Here is a 21,099-nt window from a genome sequence, read left to right on the forward strand (position 1 = left end):
TGGGGTCTGGGGACAGGGAGGGATGGGGGTCCCTGATGAATATCTGGAGACCTCGACAGCCTGCCCTAGGCCCTGGGTGGGTCAGGACAAAGGCCTCTCATCACCGCCGAAAGTGGAGGCTTGCAGGGAAAGTGAATGGGCCTGTGGCCCACCTGGGGTCACTTGGAAAGGATCTGAATAAAGGGGACCCTTCCTCTCATTAGCTGTTTTTCTGCTAGTGGGAACTTAGCAAAAATTCGCCTGAAACTCCATATCCATTCTCTCCTGGGTCACACAAGGAAAATGTCATCTCCAACTTATTTCAACCCCAGTCTCTCTTCCCTGGGAGGCAGAAATAGGGGGTTGGGAGTCAGGCTGGGGTGGACCCTACACAGGAAAGGGTGGGATTCACAGGAGCCCTGCCCAGCCAGCTGAGCGCTCGGCTGTGCTCATACTGCCCCAGGGACCCACGGTGCGTAGCCCTGGCCACTGGGTTTCTTCTCTGTCCAAAAGGCCAGTGCTCAGGACATCTTTACCCATATCAGCGGACACACAGAGGGGCTGTCAGAGTAATCAAGGTGAGGACAGACCCAGAATTTAGTCCTGGAGTAAGATCCTCCCAGACACTACCTGGGACTCTAGCCCATCGTTTCCCATCAGTTCCCACTTTACCCCCTGGAGTGGATCTCACTGAACAATCCTTCACTCCACACAGGAGATTCCAGGTCAGAGACACAGGGCTCTCTCACCTAAAGCTCACGCAGTCTACCATGGCAATGGGACAACCTCTCTCCTCTTCTCCCTGGCCTGCAGGGCCCTCCACTCAGGCCTCACCAGCAGCTCCACCACATACCTGGGCCAGCGGTTCTCTGTCCCTCCTGAGGGCCCTGGGGAGTGTAATGATCTCATGTAGGTTCACTCAGACCAGGTGTCACCTTCCCACAATCAGGCTGGTCCCTGCACTAAAGCACAGAGCCACGGTTCCTGAGGGTATTCTGCCATTGCCCAGGGTTGTTTGCCATGAGATGGGAAGTAGGAAAAACAACCTGCCAATTTACATCAGGATTTAGCTCTAAATGACTCCTTATCTCATTTGCACACATCGTCAGATGAGACAAGGTGATGTCTCTTGTGTCAGTTTCCTGGTGATGCTCTGACAAATTCCCACAGGCCAGGCATGTTGGTGTGTGTCTTGGTCCCAATTACTCAAGAGGCTGAGGCAGGAGGATCGCTTGAGCCCAGGAGATTGAGGCTGCATTGAGCTCTGATCACACCACTGCACGCTGGCCTAGGCAACAGAGATGACAACTCCATTGATAACTTAGTGGCATAAAACAACATGTCCACTTGGCTGTGTTCTTCCTGGCAGCTCCAGGGAAAAGTCTGTTCCCTCACCTTTTCCAATTACTGGAGGCCGCCTGCATCCTTAACTTTGGCCCCTTCCTCCATCTTCAAAGCGAGCAGTACAGCATCTTGAAACCTCTCTGTGCTCTGCTTCCATCCTCACTGACTTCCCCGCCTCCCTGTCTCACTTGTATGGTTATTTTGGACCCACCTGGATAAACCACAATAATCTCCCCATCTCATCATCCTCCATTTATCTGCGAAGTGTCTTTGACCATGTGCCGTATTCACAGATCTTGGGATGAGGATGTGTGCATCTTTGAGAGGGGCTTGTTCTATCCATCTCTCCTCTCAAGGCCATTTTATCATGATTGTTCACTACAAAGTACACATGGGCACCTGGATAGGGTTATCCTGACTGTGGCATCAGTTTTTGCAGTGATGTCCCAGCACCCTCCAGGTCCTGAGAGAGGGAGACGGAGGGCTCTCCATGCCCCTAGTACCTCTCCACCTTCTCCTCGGTGACAAGCTTAGTTGTTAAGAATAAAAGAGATGTGGCCGGGCATGGTGGCTCACACCTGTAATCCCAGCACTTTGGGAGGCCGAGGCAGGCAGATCACCTGAGGTCAGGAGTTCGAGACCAGCCTGACCAACATGGCGAAACCCCGGCTCTACTAAAATTACAAAAATTAGCTGCACGTGCTGGCGCACACCCGTAATCCCAGCTACTCCGGAGGCTGAGGCAGGAGAATCACTTGAACCTGGGAGGTGGAGGTTGCTGTGAGCCAAAATAATGCCACTGCACTCCAGCCTGGGTGACAGAGTGAGACTCCATCTCAAAAAAAAAAAAAAAAGAAAAGAAAAGAAAAACAAAGAATAAAAGAGATGTGACTGGAAGATCACAACTCACTAGCCCTTCAATAGTTCATGGACATCAGCACCATGGATAGTGACCACGGAAGGGTCATCCCCAGGCACTGCAGCAGGGAGCACACAGATGGAAAGAAACTGCCGGGAAAAGCTGCCCAGTCCATTCTGCCTGAGAAAGACACAATGAGGAAGAACCTGATTCTTCTCTAATTTATTTGTTGTGAGCCCTGTGCACATGACTAAATGTTAGGGTTGTTGGCAAAGGTTGTTGACACCCCTGGCAGGGCTGATTTCTGTACCCAAAGTATGACCTTGGAGAGGCTGAGTCTGCTCTGGTTTCCCAGTGAATGTCCCTACCTCTGAGACTCAAGCCATTGTCTCTGCCTACAACACAGTGGAAACTTTTCATGATTAACTTCCGACCCCCGTGCCTGACCTTGGAACCACTACCATCACCCAGCCTGGAGCACTGCCTGAGCAAAGCATCCTGTTCCCTGAGCTCCAGCTAAGCCCCTGGGAAGCTGAGCTGAACCGAGCCCCTGAACAATCCTCTCAGTGACTCCAGGCCAGGCCTCATGCCCCATGTCAGAGGCCTTTGCCATCTGCCAGTCCTTCCCACACAATCCTCCTGAGGGACAAGTGGAGGCCTGAACATCTGTCTCCCAGGGTAGGGCCCAACTTCTCCAGGAGACAAAAACAGACCAGAGTCCTCCCAGTCACCCTCACTCTCCTCATTCCCACCACTTCCCACCCACAGAGGCAACTCTGGTCCTACAGACCCACCCCTGCCCTTCCCAAGAGCTCAGGTCCAGTCAATCAGTGTCCCTGCAGGTCACACACACACACCACTCAGAGTGCTCAGTGGAAGGGTCACTCAGGTCCCCACCGAGAGTCTCCTGTGCTTTGGATGGGTCAGAATCCTCTACACATCCCACATCTGGGCAGTCACCAAGGTCTTCTCTGCCCTGTCCTCACACCTACAGTGTCTGTCCTGGTCATCCTCATCATCTTTTCTGAGCACGGCCACAGCTCCTAACAAGTGGGGTTAAGGCTCCTGACAGATAGGGTTAAGGCATAGGACCGTGATTCTGAGGGCTTCTCAGGTCTTGCCTGTTATGTGAAATTAGCATGTACAACACATAAAATTTGTATGTTTACCTCATAATTTTAATGTGCACACCCTTTGATCATTAATTAGTCACATTAAGAAGAGCCTCCCCTGAATCGTGAGTTCTAAGGAGGCAGGAGTACACCTGTCCTGGTCTCTGCTAAGTCCAGTGACAAGCACCCAGTCTGGCACAAGGATGCTTCATAAATACATGTGGAATAAATGAGATCCTCTTACACCCTGCTCACTTCCCTGACTTATGTGACCAGACGGAAACTCCTAATGTATAGGAGAGAAAGGCAGAAACGCTGGAGACCAGTGAGAAAGCTGTTTTTTGAAAGAGCAGCAAGTTCCAGGCCTCTAAAGATACTTCTGGACTTTACGTGGTGCAGAGAAAAAGACAAAACCAATACATTCCCTTCAAACCACTAAAGTGGGTGGGGCCATAGCCTAACTGAGAAAGAAAAAGACCAAGGTAGGGTACAGTTCCCCTAACCCACTTTGTTTCCAGACATCAAAAAATACAGTTTGTGGTCTTGGACTCTGATGTGGAAAAAGTACAAACCAAAAATTGTGTTACCACTAATTTCCTTGCTATGAGCAGTCATGAAATATCAATGTACAACCATACATGCAAAGATACAAATTCAAACAGCACTTCAGTGAACATTCACAGGATCAGTGTCAGAGGTCTGCAAACTAACTACATTTGTTTTAACTTTGAATTTTTAAATAATTGTAGATTCACAGAAACTTGAAAAAAAAATGTATTTGGAGGCCCATCACCCTTCACCCAGCCTCCACCAATGTTCACATCTTGCATAACTATAATTCAGTGTCAAAACCAGGAAAGCGACATTGGTACAATCTGCAGAGCTTTTTTCATATTTCACCAGTTATACATGCATGTGTGCGTGCATACATGTGTGCATTTGTGTGTGGGTGTGGATGTGCACATGTGTGTCTCTATGCTATGCGGCTACCACAGTCACAACAGTATATGTTGCCACCCCTTCATAACCACAATACCCTCCCTGTCCCATAACTACTTCTGGCAAGCACTAATCTAGTCTACATCTCTGTGGTTATGTTATTTCAAGAATGTTACATAAATGGAATTGTACAGTATGTATGGTTTTTTTTGTTTTTTTTGTTTGTTTTTTTTGTTTTTTGGAGATAGAGTCTTGCTCTGTCGCCCAGGCTGGAGTGCAGTGGCATGATCTTGGCTCACTGCAACCTCTGCCTCCCGGTTTTAAGCAATTCTCTTGCCTCAGCCTCCCAAGTAGCTGGGATTACAGGGATTACAGACATGCGCCACCACACCCAGGTAATTTTTGTGGTTGGCTGGTTGGTTGGTTTGTTTGTTTGTTTGTTTGTTTGGAGACAGAGTTCCGCTCTTGTTGCCCGGGCTGGAGTGCAAAGGCGCAATCTCTACTCATCACAACCTCTGCCTCCCGGGTTCAAGCGATTCTCCTGCCTCAGCCTCCTGAGTAGCTGGGATTACAGGCATGCGCCACCACGCCCGGCTAATTTTTGTATTTTTAGTACAGACGGGGTTTCTCCATGTTGGTCAGGCTGGTCTTGAACCCCCGACCTTAGGTGATCTGCCCGCCTTGGCCTCCCAAAGTGCTGGGATTACAGGTGTGAGCCACCTTGCACAGCCTTGTTTTTTTCTTTTTTAAGTAGAGACGGTGTTTCACCACTTTGGCCAGGCTGGTCTCGAACTCCTGACCTCAGGGGATCCACCTGCCTTGGTCTCCCAAAGTGCTGGGATTACAGGGTTGAGCTACCACGCCCAGCCATCACGCAGTAGGTATGCTTTTGTTTTTTTTGCTTTTTGTTTTTTGTTTTTGCTCTTGTTGCCCAGGCTGGAGTGCAGTGGTGCAATCTTGGCTCACTGCAACCTCCACCTCCCAGGTTCAAGTGATTCTCCTGCCTCAGCCTCCCAAGTAGCTGGGATTACGGGCATACGCCACAACGCCCGGCTAATTTTTGTACTTTTAGTAGAGACGGGGTTTCACCATGTTGGCCAGGCTGGTCTCGAACTCCTGACCTCAGGTGATCCGCCTGCCTCGACCTCCCAAAGTACTGGGATTACAGGCGTGAGCCACCGCACCAGGCCAGTATGTATGCTTTTGATATTGGCTTTGTTCTATCAGCAAACTTTCCTTGAGCTTCATCCAAGTTGTTGCAAGTATCAAGAGTTACTCCTTTTTATTGCTCAGGGGTGGTATTTCATAGTACTGCAATTTAATCATTCACCCATTGAAGGACATTGAATTCCTTTTTAGTCCTTGGCTATTGCAAATAAAGACACTATGAACATTCACGTACAAGTTTCCATGTGAAAATACTTTTTTCCTTTCTCCGGGAAGAATGCCCAAGAGTACAATAGTTAAGTCAGGTGATAAGCCCATTTTAAGTTTTAAAAAAAATTGCCAAAGTATTTTCCAGAATGACTGGAGCCAGCATGCATGAGTGCACCAGCAGTGTATGAGTGATTCAGCTTCTCTGCATCCTCTCCAGCATTTGGTGTTATTATTATTTATGGTACCCCTTCTATTAGGTGTATAATGATATTTCATTGTGGTTTTAACTTGCTTTTCTTTTCTTTTTTTTTTTTTACTGGAGACATAGTCTCATTCTGTCACCCGGGCTGGAGTGCAGTGATGCTGGCCCACTGCAACCTCCACCTCCTGGATTCAAGCAATTCTCCTGCCTCAGCCTCCCAAGTATCTGGGATTACAGGTGTGTACCACTACGCACAGCTAATTTTGTAGTTTTAGTAGAGATGGGGTTTCACCATGTTAGCCAGGCCGGTCTCAAACTCCCAACCTCAGGTTATCCGCCCTCCTCGGCCTCCCAACTTGCATTTTTAATGGCTAAGAATGTTGAGCATCTTTTCATGTGTTTATCTGCATATTCTTTTTGCTGAAATGTCTATGCAGGTCTTTTCCTTTTTTTTTTTTTTTTTTTTTTTTTGTGGAGTCTTACTCCTGCCCAGGCTAGAGTGCAGTGGCATGATCTTGGCTCACTGCAACCTCCACCTCCCGGATTCAAGCCATTCTCCTGCCTCAGCCTCCCTCGTAGCTGGGATTACAGGTGCGTGCCACCACGCCTAGCTAATTTTAGTATTTTTAGTAGAGAAGGGGTTTCACCGTGTTGGCCAGGCTGGTCTCGAACTCCTAACTTCAAGTGATCCATCCACCTCATCCTCCCAAAGTGCTGGGATTACAGGCGTGAGCCACCATGCCCAGCCTCTTTTCACATTTTCTAATTGGAATTTTTTTTTTTTTTTTTCTTGAGACGGAGTCTCACTCTGTCACCCAGGCTGGAGTGCAGTGGTGTGATCTCGGCTCACTGCAAGCTCCGCCTCCCGGGTTCAGGCCATTCTCCTGCCTCAGCCTCCCGAGTAGCTGGGACTACAGGCGCCCACCATCACACCTGGCTAATTTTTTGTATTTTTAGTAGAGACAGGGTTTCACCGTGTTAGCCAGAATGGTCTCGATCTTCCTGTGATCCACCCGCCTCTGCCTCCCAAAGTGCTTGGGAGGTACCTTGTGATCCACCCACCTCGGCCTCCCAAAGTGCTGGGATTACAGGCATGAGCCTCCATGCCCAGCCTCTAACTGGATTTTTTAATGTTGAGTTTTGAGCATTCTTTATGTATTCTAGACACAACTCCTTGGCTGGATATCTGATTTGCAAATATTTTCTCCCAATCTGTATTTGTCTTCTTTTTCTCTTAACAAGGTCTTTCACAGAGCAGAAGATTTTAACTTTGATTTAAAAATTCATCAGTATTTCTTTTATGGATCGCATTTTGGGTGTCGAGTCTAAGAACTCTCTTCTTTCACTTTGTCGAAAATTAACGCACATACCTGTGCACACCTATTTCTAAGTCCCCTATTCTCTCCCATTGATATATGTGTCTATCCCTCAATCAGTCCCATGTTGTCTTGATTACTATAACTATATAGCAAGCCTTATGAGGAAGAGTGATTTTTCCCATCTTATTATTCCTTTTCGAAATGATTTTGGCTATTTTAGGGCCTTTCCTTTTCCATATAAATTTTAGAGTAAGCTTATCTAGGTCTATGAAAAAAAATTGCTGACATTTAGCTAGGAATTGCATTAATGTAGATCAATTTAGGGACAATGAACATGTTTACTGTCTTGAGTCGTCCAATTCATGAACACATGTCTCTCCAAGTATTTAGTTCTCCTTTGATTTCATTCATCGGCATTTTGTAATTTTTATCATATAGTTCCTGTACATGTTTTGGTAGAGTTATGTCCGAGTATTTCATTTTCTCTGGAGCAATTGTAAGTGGTACTAGGTTTTTATTTTGGTTTCCACTAGTTGATTGTCTGTATACAAAAATGCAATTGAATTTTGCATGTTGATCTTGTATCTTGTGACTTTATTGAACTCACTTATTAGTTCTAAAAGATACGTTTTTGTAAATTCCTGGAGATCTTTTACATAGATAATCAAGTCATCTTCAAATAGAGACAGTTTTATTTATTATTTTCTTCTTCTTTTTTACTTTTCGAGACAGGATCTCACTCTGTAGCCCAGGCTGGAGTGCAGTGGCACAATCTCTGCTCACTGCAGTCTCAACCTCCCAGGCTGAAGCAATCCGCCTACCTCAGCTTCCTGAGTAGCTGGAACTACAGGCACATGCCACAGTGCCTGGCTTTTTTTTGTTTTTATTTTTGTTTTCTTTTTTTTTTTTAAGATGGCGTCTCACTCTGTCACCCTGGCTGGAGTGCAGTGGCGTGATTTAGGCTCACTACAAGCTCCGCTTCCCGGATTCACGCCATTCTCCTGCCTCAGCTTCCCGAGTAGCTGGGACTACAGGCGTCTGCCACCACGTCTGGCTAATTTTTTGTATTTTTAGTAGAGATGGGGTTTCACCGTATCAGCCAGGATGGTCTCGATCTCCTGACCTCATGATCCACCCGCCTCGGCCTCCCAAAGTGCTGGGAGTACAGGCGTGAGCCACCACGCCAGGCCGCCTGGCTTTTTTTTGTAGAGATGGGATCTCATTATGTTGCCCAGGCTGGTTTCAGACTCCTGAGCCCAAGCAATCCACTCACCTCGGCTCTCCAAACATCTGGGACCGCACCCAGGCATGCACCACTGCACCCAGCCTATTTCTTACTTTCTTTTTTTTTTTTTTTTTTTTTTGAGACACAGTCTTGCTCTTGTCACCCAGGCTAAAGTGCAATGGCACGATCTTGGCTCACTGCAACCTCCACCTCCCAGGTTCAAGCAATTCTCCTGCCTCAGCCTCCCAAGTAGCTGGGATTACAGGCGCCCACCACCATGCCTGGCTAATTTTTGTATTTTTAGTAGAGACAGGGTTTCACCTTGTTGGCCAGGCTGGTCTTGAACTCCTGACCTCAGGTGATCTGCCTGCTTCAGCCTCCCAAAGTGCTGGGATTACAGCTGTGAGCCACCGCACCTGGCCCTATTTCTTACTTTCTAGTCCATATGTATTTATTTCCTTTTCTTGCCTTATTCCAGTGCTGAAACTTCCAGTAGTATATTGAATAAGGATGATGAGAGTGGGCACCCTTGCCCTTTTCTTAGTATTAGAGGGAAAACATTCAGTCTTACACCATTGAAAGTGCAACCAGGCATGGTGGCTCACACCTGTAATCCCAGCACTTTGAGCGGCCAAGTTGGGCAGATAACTTGAGGTGAGGAGTTCGAGACCAGCCTGGCCAACATGGTGAAACACCGTCTCTACCAAAAATACAAAAAAAAAAAAAAAAAATAGCCGAGTGTGCTGGCCTGCACCTGTAGTCCCAGCTACTCAGGAGGCTGAGGCAGGAGAATCACCTGAACCTGAAAGGAGGAGGTTGCAGTAAGTGGAGACGGTGCCACTGCATTCCAGCCTGGGTGACAGAGCAACCCCTATCTCAAACACAAAAAAATTTTTAAGGAATGATGTTAAATGACAGAAGATGAGAAAGACAGCAGAGTAAGTCTCTCCAGCCATTATCTCCCAGCAGAAACATCCATTTGAGCAATTATCCACACACAAAATTACTTTCACAAGAGCCAAAAAAAAAAAACTCGAACACACGAGTGAAGTTGGGAAGCGCCCTTGGACCACAAAGACAAGCAAAACCACGGTTGGAAGGTAAAGGGATCAGTTCTCTGTGCTTGCAACATGCCTCCCCTCAAGCCATTATGGCACCACACGTGGAAACTCCCCCTGGACCCATGATTTTTACACTGGAAAAAGTGAGCTAGGGGTGGACATACAGATTCCCCATCATTCCGGGCCCCTCCACAAAAGACTCACTCCTGTATTGGCCCGTAGAGAACACTGCAAGTACCTAAGGCCAGCTAAAGACAAAAAGAAGGGGTGGGGTTGGGCAGCCACTGCAAGGAACTTGGCAGTGGCTCTCCATCCCTGCCAGAGGAGATGCTGCACCAAAGACACTGTTTACAGCAACCATGCTGCAGGAAGCATGGTCCACAGATCCTCTGGCCTTGAGGGCCTGGCTGGTTCTCCACAGGGCCCAGGTGCCCTCTGTGGCTCTCCCACCTGCCCCATCCAGGTCCGACATTTCATCAGCAGTGAAGCTAGTGCCAGACTCGCCTCTAACCTGGGCTTAGGGTACCCCCTAGTGTTGAAATGGAAGACAACAGTCAGTCCACTCAATTTCTAAATAAGCCCACTGAAATAGAATGGTCACAAACAAACTCAGGCTGTAAAGACCGTAATAAACACCTAATTCACCAATGCATAGATAGAGACGCAGATCTAGGAATAAGAATAGCCTAGGAACGTGCCTCGTCAAATAGACAGAACAAAATGCCAATGAATTATCCTAAAAACATGCAAATGAATGGTCTGGCAGGCAAACAATTCAAAACGGCTGTTTTAAGAAAACTCAGAGAACTTAAAGAAAACATAGAGAAACAATTCAGACATTTGTCAGAGAAATTTAACAGCGAAAGTAAAATAATAAGAAACAAACAGAAACCTTGAAGCTGAGAAGTACAATATGAAATGAAAAATGTGCCGGGCGCGGTGGCTCATGCCTGTAATCCCAGCACTCTGGGAGGCCGAGGCGGACGGATCACGGGGTCAGGAGATCGAGACCATCCTGGATAACACGGTGAAACCCCGTCTCTACTAAAAATACAAAAAATTAGCCGGGCGTGGTGGCGGGGGCCTGTAGTCCCAGCTACTCGGGAGGCTGAGGCAGGAGAATGGCGTGAACACGGGAGGCGGAGCTTGCAGTGAGCCGAGATCGGGCCATTGCACTCCAGCCTGGGCGACAGAGCAAGACTCCGTCTCAAAAAAAAAAAAAAAAAAAAATGTGTCGGGCATAGTGCTGCATGACTATAGTCTCAGTTATTCAGGAGAATGAAGTGAGAGGATCACTTGAGTCCAGGAGTTTGAGACCAACCTGCTCAATATAGTGAGACCCCCGTCTCTGAAAAAATAAAAAATGTACTGTGTTCATGGACTGGAAGAATTAATATTGTTAAAATGTCCATACTAACCATGATGAACTACAAATTCAACTCAGTCTCTAGCAATATTTCAATGGCATTCTTCACAGAAGTAGAAATATAGGCCATTCGCAGTGGCTCGCGCCTGTAATTTCAGCACTTTGGGAGGCCACAGTGGGTGGATCACTTGAGGCCAGGAGTTAAACTACACTGACCAACCTGGCCAATCCCATCTGTACTAAAATACAAAAATTAGCCAGGCACGGTGGTGCATGCCTGTAACCCCAGCTACTCAAGAGGGTGAGGCAAGAGAATTGCTTGAACATGGGAGGCCGAGTTTGTAGTGATCCAAGATGGCGCCACTGTACTCCACCCTGGGCAACACAGCAAGACTCTGTCTCAAAAAAAAGAAAAAAGAAAAATGCTCCCAATACTCTGGGAGGCCGAAGCAGGTGGATTACCTGATGTCAGGAGTTCGAGACCAGCCTGGCCAACATGGTGAAACCCCATTTCTACTAAAAACACAAAAATGTGCTGGGTGTGGTGGTGTGCACCTATAATCCCAGCTACCTAGGAGGCTGAGGCTGGAGAAATTTTTTTATTTCCTTATTAATTTCTTAATTTACCCATTGGTGGCTCAGTAGTATATTGTTTAATTTCCATGTGCTGGTGTGTTTTCTGGGATTCCTCTTATTATTAATTTCTAGTTTTATACCCCTGTGGTAAAAAAAAATATACTTACGCCAGGCCTGGTGGCTCACGCCTATAATCTCAACACTTTGGGAAGCCAAGATGGGAAGATCACTTGAGGCCAGGAGTTCAAGACCAGCCTGAACAACATAGTGAGATTCCATCTCCACAAAAGTAAAAAAAAAAATTAGCTGGGCATTGTGGGGCACTCTTGTAATCCCAGCTATCTGGGGGGCTGAGCGAGGAGGATCATTTGAGCCCAGGAGTTGGAGGCTGCAGTGAACTATGATCTCACCACTACACTCCAGCCTGGGTAACAGAGTAAGACCCTATCTCTTTTAAAAAAAGAAAAGATACTTAATAAGATTCCTACTTTTTTGAATTTATTGAGACTTGGTTTGTGGCCTAAGAAATAGTCTACTCTGGAGAATGTTCCATGTGCTGATGGAAAGAATATCTATTCTGCAGCAGTTGGGTGAAATGTTCTGTAAATATCAGGCCTGTTTGGTCTAAAATGTAGTTTAACTCCAATGTTTCTTTGTTGATTTTCTGTCTGGGTGATCTGTCCATTATTGACAGTGGGGTGTTGAAGTCCCCAGCTATTATTGTATTGCAGTCTATCTCTCCCTTTAGATCTATTAATGTTTGTTTTATACACTTTGGTGCTCCAGTGTTTAGTACATAAATATTTATAATTTTTATATCCTCTCACTACATTGACCCCTTTAGCGTTATATAGTGACCTTCTTTCTCTCTTTTGATAGTCTTTGGCTTGTAGTCTATTTTATCTGATATAAGTACAGTTTCTTATGATCTAGCAATCCCACTACTGGGCATTTATCCAAAGGAAAGGAAATTATACTGAAGAGACATCTACACCTTCATGTTTATTGCAGCACTATTCACAATGGCTAAGATAAAAAATCAACCTAGGTTTCCAACAACAGATAAATGGATAAAGAAAATGTGGTATATACATAAACCATGGAATACATTCAGCCTTAAAAAAAAAAGAATAAAATCCTGTCATTTGGAGCAACATGGTGGAACTGGAGGACATTAAGTAAAATAAGCCATGAACAGAAGGTAAAACCCCACATGTTCTCATTCATACGTAGAAGCTTTATAAAAAGTTGATCTCATAGAAGTAAAAAGTAGAACGGAGAATACTAGAGGATGGGAAGGGAGGAATGGAAAGCAATTTGTTAAAGGATACAGAATTATAGCTGGATAATAGGATAAGTTCCAGTGCCCTATACCACTGTAGGATGACTATATTTAACAATAATATATTGTATAGTTTCAAGTGGCTAGGAGGATGTTGAACATTCCCAACACAAAGAAATGATAAATGCTTGAGATGATAGGTATGCTGATTGCCCTGATCCAATCACTATAAATTGTGTGTATCAAAGCATCACTATGTACCCCATGACTATGTACAATTGTTATTTGTCAATTAAAAATAAAATACAATGCTTAAAAAATAAAAATAAGTATTGCTACTCCTACACTTTTTTGGTTTCCACTTGCATGGAATTTTTTTTCCATCCCTTCACTTTCAGTCTACGTGTGTCTTTATAGGTGAAGTGGGCTTGTTGTAGGCAGTATGTAGTTGGGTCTTGTTTCTTTATCCCTTTAGCCACTCTTTTTTTTTTTTTTTTTTTTTGAGACAGAGTCTCGCTTTGTTGCCCAGGCTGGAGTACAGTGGCGCGATCTCAGCTCCCTGCAAGCTCCGCCTCCTGGGTTCACGCCATTCTCCTGCCTCAGCCTCCCAAGTAGCTGGGACTACAGGCGCCTGCCACCTTGCCGGCTAATTTTTTGTATTTTTAGTAGAGACGGGGTCTCACCGTGTTAGCCAGGATGGTCTCGATCTCCTGACCTCATGATCTGCCCGCCTCGGCCTCCCAAAGTGCTGGGATTACAGGCGTGAGACACCGCTCCCAGCCCATTCTGTGTCTTTTAAATGGAGAATTGCATCCATTAACATTCACATGATTATTAATTAGTACTGCAGTTTTGTTGCTTGTTTTCTGGTTGTTTTGCAACTCCCTCTTCTTTTTCTTTCTTTCCTATTGTCTTCCTTTGTAGTTAAGTGATTTTCTCTGGTAGTATGTTTTAATTCATTTATCTTTAAGTGAGTATATTATAGGTTTTGGCATTATGATTACCTTGAGCTTTACAAAAAACATCTTATGGATTATAACAAATTAACTTAAGGAGATGACAACTTATCTTAGATCATAAAGAACAGAAATGAAGAAAGCAGGAAAAAAAACTCTAGACTTTAACTCCCTTCCCCCACCCCCTACATTTTGACTTTATGTTGTCTCAATTTACATATTTTTATATCGCCTATCTCTTAACAGGTTGCTGTAGCTATTATGTTCTTGATATTTTTGTCTTTTGGGCTTCATACTAGAGTTATTAGTGGATTTTACACCACAGTGATAGTTTAGAGTACATATTCATGTACTTAATTTTATCAGTGATTTTTACACCTTTGTTTTCTTTTTACATGTTAGTGTTTTTTCTTTCCAATTGAAGAACCGCTTTAGCATTTCTTGTAAGATGAGTCTGCTGGTGGTGAATTTTCTCAGCTGTTGTTTATCTGGAAGAAACTTTCTCTCTCCTTCGTATTTGTAGGGTGGCTTTGCTGGATACAGTGTTCTTGGAGAGCAGGGGTTTTTACCTTCAGCACTTTGAATATGCCATCCCACCCCTACCTGGCCTGTATGATTTCCACTAAGAAGTCTGTTGCTTGGCCGTGTGTGTTGGCTTATGCCTGTAATCCCAGCACTTTGGGAGGCCGAGGCGGGTGGATCACCTTACGTCAGGAGTTCGAGACTAGCCTGGCCAACATGGAAAAACCCTGTCTCTACCAAAAATACAAAAATTAGCTGGGCGTGGTTGTGCACACCTGTAATCCCAGCTACTCGGGAGGCTGAGACAGGAGAATCGTTTGAACCCAGGAGGCGGAGGTTGCAGTGAGCCGAGATTGTACCACTGGACTCCAGCCTGAGTGACAGAGTGAGATTCTGTCAAAAAAAAAAAAAAAAAGTCTGTTGCCAAATTGGAACTCCTTTGTATATTATTTGCTTATTTTCTCCTGCTGCTTTTAGGATTCTCTCTTCGTCCTTGACCTGTGCAAGTTTATTATATGCCGTAGGGTAGTCATATTTGGGTCAAATCTGTTTGGTGTTCTCTGACCTTGTTGTACCTAAATACTTATCTTTTTCTACTTTTGAAAGTTTTCTGTTTTATTTCTTTGAATAAGCTTTCTACCTCTTGCTCTTCCCCAACTCCCTCTTAAACATCAATAATTTTTAGATTTGGTTTGGGGCATTTTGTTTCTTTTTTTTTCTTTTCTTTTCTTTTTTTTTTTTTTTTTTAGGCAGAATCTCACTCTGTCACCAGGCAGCAGTGCAGTAGCATGATCTCTGCTCACTGCAACAAATTTTTTTGTATTTTTAGTAGAGACAGGGTTTCACCATGTTGGCCAGGCTAATCTCAAGCTCCTGACCTCAAGTAATCCACCCACCTCAGCCTCCCAAAGTTGGGATTACAGGCAGGAGCCACCACACCCAGCCAGATTTGGTCTTTTGAGGTAATTTTCTATATCTTATAGGTGATCATCATTCTTGTTCATTCTTTTTTTTCTCCTCTGTGTATTTTCAAAAAGCCTGTGTTTGAGCTCACTGATTCTTTTCTCTGCTTGATCCATTCTGCTGTTGAGAGACTTTAATAAATTTTTCAGTTCAGCAAATGTATTTCTCAGTTCCAAGATCTCTTTTTTGTTTGTTTGTTTGTTTGTTTGTTTTTGAGACAATGTCTCATTCTGTTCCCTAGGTTGTAGTACAGTGGCATGATCATGGCTCACTGCAGCCTCGACATCCTGGGCTCAAGTGATCCTCCCGCCTGAGCCTCCCAAGTAGCTGGCACCACAAGCACACACCACCATGCCTGGTTAATTTTTTGGTTTTTTGTAGAGACAGGGTTTTGCCATGTTGCCCAGGCTGGTCTCGAACTCCTGAGCTCAAGCAATCCACCTGCCTTGGCCTCCAAAAGTACAGAGATTACAGTGTAAGCCACCATGCCCAGCCAGTTCTGAGATTTTTGTTTGTTTGTTTTATTTCAATATGTTTGTTAAATCACTGAGTTTCCTTAAAACTGCTCTTTTGAATTCTTGGTCACAGAGCTCACATACTGTAGTCTCCTTAGGGTCAGTCACTGATTCCCTATTTTGTCCAATTGGGGAAATCATGATTCCCTGTTTGCTGTTGTTTCTTGTGGATTTACATCTATGTCTTTGCATTAAATAATTATTCCAGTATTCCAGTCCTGTCTGGATGGCTTGTTTTGGTTTTCATTAGATGTATTTGCTTAGAGATTCTTTGTAATTTATCTGTTGATTTTTTTTCCTACTAGGTTGCTGCCTCTTTTTTGGCAGTAAATGATACCTTAACCCCTGGTTTGCCTTGGTTCTAGTAAACAATCAGAGCCAGGCATGGTCGCTCACACCTGTAATCCCACCTACTCAGGAGGCTGAGGCGGGAGGATCACTTAAGCCCAGAAGTTCAAGACCAGCCTGGGGAACATAACAAGACTCTGTCTCAAAACAAAAACAAAACAAAACGCCAGGCATGGTGGCTCATACCTGTAATCCCAGCACTTTGGGAGGCCAAGGCAGGCGGATCACCTGAGGTCGGGAGTTAGTGACCAGCCTGACCAACATGGAGAAACCCCGTCTCTACTAAAAATACAAAATTAGCCAGGCATGGTGGCGCATGCCTGTAATCCCAGCTACTCAGGAAGCTGAGGCAGGAGAATCGTTTGAACATGGGAGGTGGAGATTGTGGTGATCTGAGATAGTGCCATTGCACTCCGGCCTGGGCAACAAGAGCAAAACTTCATCTCAAAAAAAAAAAAAATCAGAGCATTGTCCATTCCAAATGAGAGAAGTCCCAAAGGGTCCCGGTAGTGCGGGAAGGCTGGATAAGCAGTTCGTGCTCACGGCAGCTGTGGAAGGAACCTGCTATAGCATAGTGCTGCTGAAAAGCCACTCATATTTGGTGTCTCATTTAGCCAAATTGCAGCGCAGAGTTTCCAGAACTGAAGATGGCAGTGCAGACTCCCCCGCCCTTGTCTCTGCCTATCCTCAGGGATATTTCTCCCTCCAAGCACTCTCTATGCTTTCTGTGGATTGAGAAAGGGTCAGGTTTCCTGTCAGGAAACCCAAGATAGTGGGGAGGCTATTTGTCCGTCTCCATCTCACTTTTTTCAGTATAGAAACCATGAGTCGGGGGAAATTTTCTGTACACTTGGAGCCTGGCAGACTGGGGGGAAGGGCATCATGGATATGGATTTTTTTTTTTTAATTGCAAGGGTGAGTCTTACGTGTTTACAAACAAAATTATATGATTTCTGATATTTAACCCAGGGGGTGAAAGAGTAGATGAGTATAGATACAATAAAATTTGTCATGAGTATATATATATATTTTCGAGATGGAATCTCACTTGTTGCCCAGCTCACTGAGCTGGTACAATCTCAGCTCACTGCAACCTCCACCTTCTGGGTTCAAGCGATTCTTCTGCCTCAGCCTCCTAAGTAGCTGGGACTACAAGTACATGCCACCAAGCCTGGCTAATTTTTATTGTATTTTTAGTAGAGATAGGGTTTCACCATATTGGCCAGGCTGGTCTTGAACTTCTGACCTCAAGGGATCTACCTGCCTGGGCCTCCCAAAGTACTAAAGTTACAGGTGTGAGCCATCACACCCAGCCCATGAGTTGATATTTTTGAAACTGTTGATGGGTACATGGGAGTTCACTATACCTTTCTCTTCAGTATAATAAACTAGAGTTTGTGGGACAGGCGGAGTGGCTCACGCCTGTAATCCCAGCACTTTAGGAGGCCGAGGCGGGTGGATCACAAGGTGAGGAGATGGAGACCATCTTGGTTAACATGGTGAAACCCCGCCTCTACTAAAAATACAAAAAAAAATTAGCCAGGCGTGGTGGCGGGCGCCTGTAGTCCCATCCACTTGGGAGGCTGAGGCAGGAGAACGGCATGAACCTGGGAGGCGGAGCTTGCAGTGAGCCGAGATCGCCCCACTGCACTGCAGCCTGGGCGACAGAGCGAGACTCCATCTCAAAATAAAAACAAATAAAATAAAAAATAAACTAGAGTTTGTGTGTATATGTTTGTGTACAAACTCTCCTTGTATACGATTTGAAATTTTCTATATGAAAAGTTTTTTAAAAGAGAGGAAAAAAATATCTAGCCCAGAAGAGAGAAAAAAAATAGCCCAAAAGTTTTTGGTTTTAGTTTCGGTTTTGTGTTTTTGAGACAGGGTCTCACGCTGTTGTCCAGGCTGGAGTGCAGTGGTACGATCACGTCTCACTATAGCCTTGACTTCGTGCAGCCCAGAAGTTTTATCAGTGATTTCTACAGAATTTTCATGATGGATCATCTCAATCTTATACAAACTCTTCCATAGGGAAGAAAAGGAAGGAGTATTTCCCCAACTCATTCTATTAGGTTAGTATAAACTTGACATTGAAACCAGAACCAAAAAAAAAGTACAAAAGAGGAAATTATCAGGCCAATCACATTCATGAACAGAGATGCATAAAAACCTAAACAAGGCATTAGGAAATCAAATCAACAGTATATTAAAAAATGAAACACTATGACTAGGTTTTGTTTGTTCCAGGAAAAGCAAAAAAGGTGATTTAACATTATAAATCTATAAGTGGGCTTTTCTGCCCATGGACGCCGCCAAAGAAGCATCGTTAGAGTCTCGGTTCTCCCTGCCATCATGTCTAAGTCAGAGTGTCCTAAAGAGCCTGAACAGCTGAGGAAGCTCTTCATTGGAGGGTTGAGCTTTGAAACAACTGATAAGAGCCTGAGAAGCCATTCTGAGCAATGGAGAATGCTCACGGACTGTGTGGTAATGAGAGATCCAAACACCAAGCGCTCCAGGAGCTTTGGGCTTGTCACATATGCCACTGTGAAGGAGGCAGATGCGCCATGAATGCTAGGCCGCACAAGGTGGATAGAAGAGTTGTGGAACCAAAGAGAGCTGTCTCAAGAGAAGATTCTCAAAGACCAGGTGCCCAGTTAACTGTGAAAAAGATATTTGTTGGTGGCATTAAAGAAGACACTGAAGGCCAAGTGCAGTGACTCATGCCTATAATCCCAGCACTTTGGGAGGCCGAGGAGGGCAAATCACCTGAAGTCGGGAGTTCAAGACCAGCCTGACCAACATGAGAAACCCCGTCTCTACTAAAAATACAAAATTAGCTGGGCGTGGTGGCGCATGCCTGTAATCCCAACTACTCGGGAGGCTGAGGCGGGAAAATCGCTTGATCCCAGGAGGCGGAGGTTGTGGTGAGCCAAGGTTGCACCATTGCACTCCAGCCTGGACGACAGACTGAGACTCTGTCTAAAACAAAAAAAAAGAAGACAGTGAAGAACATCACCTAAGAGATTATTTTGAACAGTATGGAAAAATTGAAGTGACTGAAATCATGACTGACCGAAGCAGTGGCAAGAAAAGGGGCTTTGCCTTTCTAACCTTTGATGACCATGACTCCGTGGGTAAGATTATCATTCAGAAATACCATACTGTGAATGGCCACAACTGTGAAATCAGGGAAGCCCTATCAAAGCAAGAGATACCTAGTGTTTCATCCAGCCAAAGAGATCAAAGCAGTTCTGGAAATTTTGGTGGTGGTCATGGAGGCGGTTTTGCTGGGAATGACAACTTTGGTCATGGAGGAAACTTCAGTGGTCATGGTGGCTTTGGTGGCAGCCGTGTTGGTGGTGGATATGGTGGCAGTGGGGATGGCTATGACGGATTTGGTAATGATGGAAGCAACTTTGGACGTAGTGGAAGCTACAATGATTTTGGCAATTACAACAATCAGTCTTCAAATTTTGGACCCATGAAGAGAGGAAACTTTGGAGGCAGAAGCTCTGGCCCCTATAGTGGTGGAGGCCAATATTTGCCAAACCACGAAACCAAGGTGGCTATGGCGGTTCCAGTAGCAGCAGTAGCTATGGCAGTGGCAGAAGATTTTAATTAGGAAACAAAGCTTAGCAGGAGAGGAGAGCCAGAGAAGTGACAGGGAAGCTACAGGTTACAACAGATTTGTGAACTCAGCCACGCACAGTGGTGGCAGGGCCTAGCTGCTAAAAACAAGACATGTTTTAGACAAATACTCATGTGTATGGGCAAAAAACTCGAGGACTGTATTTGCAACTAATTGTATAACAGGTTATTTTAGTCTCTGTTCTGTGGAAAATGTAAAGCATTCCAACAAAGAGCTTTAATGTAGATTTTTTTTTGCATCGATGCTGTTGATCGCTAAATGTAATAGTCTGATCGTGATGCTGAATAAATGTCTTTTTTTAGAAAAAAGAAATCTATAAGTGGAAGGGGGCATGAGGGAGCTTCTAGGGTGCTAGGAAGGTTTTGTTTCCTTATCTAGCTACTATTTACATGGGTGTGTTCAATTTTTGAAAAGGCATCAAACAATACATTTATAATCTATGCACTTTTCTATATATAAGTAATGTATCAATTTTTTAAGTATTTTAAAGTATATATTACTTGCCATATTAAGAGAATAAAGGGAAAACTCATGACTATCTCAATAGATGCAGAAAAATCATGTAATAATATTTCCTGAGCTGGGTGTGGGGGCTAATGCCTGTAATTCCAGTATTTGGGGAGGCTGAGGCAGCAAGATTGCTTGAGGCCAAAAGTTTGAGACCAGCCTGGGCAACATAGCAAGACCCTGTCTCTACAAAAAAATCCAAAAAAAACTAATAACATTTGCCATCCATTTCTTAAAAATATTACACTAGGATAGAAGAGAACTTCCTTACTCTGCTAAAGCACGGCTATCCCCCCAACCCCCAAAAGAGAAAGCAAAAAAACAGCAACCAAAAAAAAATCATTGTTAATAGGAAAATGGGAGCATTCCACTGAAAATCAAGGATAATCCAAGAGGGACAAGCACAATGGTTTATGCCTGTAATCCCAACACTTTGGGAGGCTGAGGTGAGAAGATCACTTAAGGTCAGAAGTTCAAGACATGCCTGGCCAACATGGCGAAACCTCATCTCTACTAAAAATACAAAAGTTAAGGCTGGGTGTGATGGCTCACGCCTGTAATCCCAGCACTTTGGGAGGCCAAGGTGGGCGGATCACTTGAGGTCAGGAGTTCAAGATCGGCCTGGCCAACATGGTGAAACCCCATCTCTACTAAAAACAGAAAAATCAGCCAGGCATAGTGGCACACACCTGTAATCCCAGCTACTCGGGAGGCTGAGACACAGGAATTGCTAGAACCCAGAAGGCAGAGGCTGCAGTGAGCCAAGAATGTGCCACTGTGCTCCAGCCTGGGTGACTGAGTGAGACTCCATCTCAAATAAAAAAAAAAAAAAAAAACAGAAATTAGCCAGGTGTGGTGGCAGGTGCCTATAGTCCCAGGTACTCAGGAGGCTGGGGCATGGGAATTGCTTGAACCCAGAAGGCAGAGGTTGCAGCGAGCTGAGATCACACCATTGCACTCCAGCCTGGGCAACAGAGAGATTGTCTCAAAAAAAAAAA

General features: G+C 44.8%; 1 pseudogene; it reads left to right on the forward strand.

Moving 5' to 3' along the window:
* The first annotated feature begins 18,289 nt into the window (after positions 1-18,289).
* On the forward strand, positions 18,290-19,674 carry LOC100615342 (heterogeneous nuclear ribonucleoprotein A1-like; annotated as a pseudogene).
* The last annotated feature ends 1,425 nt before the right edge of the window (positions 19,675-21,099 follow it).

This window comes from Pan troglodytes, chromosome 20 (genome assembly GCF_028858775.2).
Source record: "Pan troglodytes isolate AG18354 chromosome 20, NHGRI_mPanTro3-v2.0_pri, whole genome shotgun sequence".
Classification (NCBI taxonomy): domain Eukaryota; kingdom Metazoa; phylum Chordata; class Mammalia; order Primates; family Hominidae; genus Pan; species Pan troglodytes.